The sequence below is a fragment of the Penaeus monodon genome, chromosome 33 (assembly GCF_015228065.2).
Source record: "Penaeus monodon isolate SGIC_2016 chromosome 33, NSTDA_Pmon_1, whole genome shotgun sequence".
Classification (NCBI taxonomy): domain Eukaryota; kingdom Metazoa; phylum Arthropoda; class Malacostraca; order Decapoda; family Penaeidae; genus Penaeus; species Penaeus monodon.
In genome coordinates, this window is record NC_051418.1 from 14,527,530 (window position 1) to 14,528,287 (window position 758).

A 758-nucleotide genomic window follows, 5' to 3' on the forward strand; every position below is an offset into this window, starting at 1 on the left:
TTCTTCTTTCATATTTGTAATGATGGCATCTATTGGTATTATTAGGTCTTTAATGTAATATATGTTTTTAAAAAAATCTTGAATGTTAATAATGTATCTTGCAACATAATGATTGTTATATTTTGCGTGTTAACATTAAGTTTTTAGTTAAAACCAAAGGTAAGGTAGTTTTCATACTTCTGAGACCCAATAGATTCATTATTAAATCCATATAGATAATTATTTTCATCTGTGATATATGTAGTGCCAAGCAGCTACATAACCTCTTTGAAGTGATGACTTGTATATACATAATCCCTGTAGTTAAGTTCCCAGTTGTAGGGAACTTAACTAGCCTGTATACTATACATGGATCTCATATTTATTACTGATAATAATATAAATGTAATAAGTGAGGGCTTATTACACAAGTGAAGATACAATATTCCTGAATCTGATTTGTAAACCTGAAGATTCTGATAATAAACATACTGATGCAAACATTCACATTTTTAGAATGTTATATATGTTGCCTTTAAAAAAAATTCTTTGTTTTCCAATAAGTCAGGCAGATGTTAAAAGTCCAGCAATATTCTCAACATTGATGTTTATGATTTAAATCAGTTTTGAGTTCCACATATTGATTTGAAGATAATGTAAGATATGCTACTTGCACTTTAATTTCTAGATTCATTTAGGTGTAAACAAATATTCTCATGGTAATATTTTCCTTTATTTTTTTATTATCTTAAATCGTTTATAGGAAGTCTGTTCTGCTC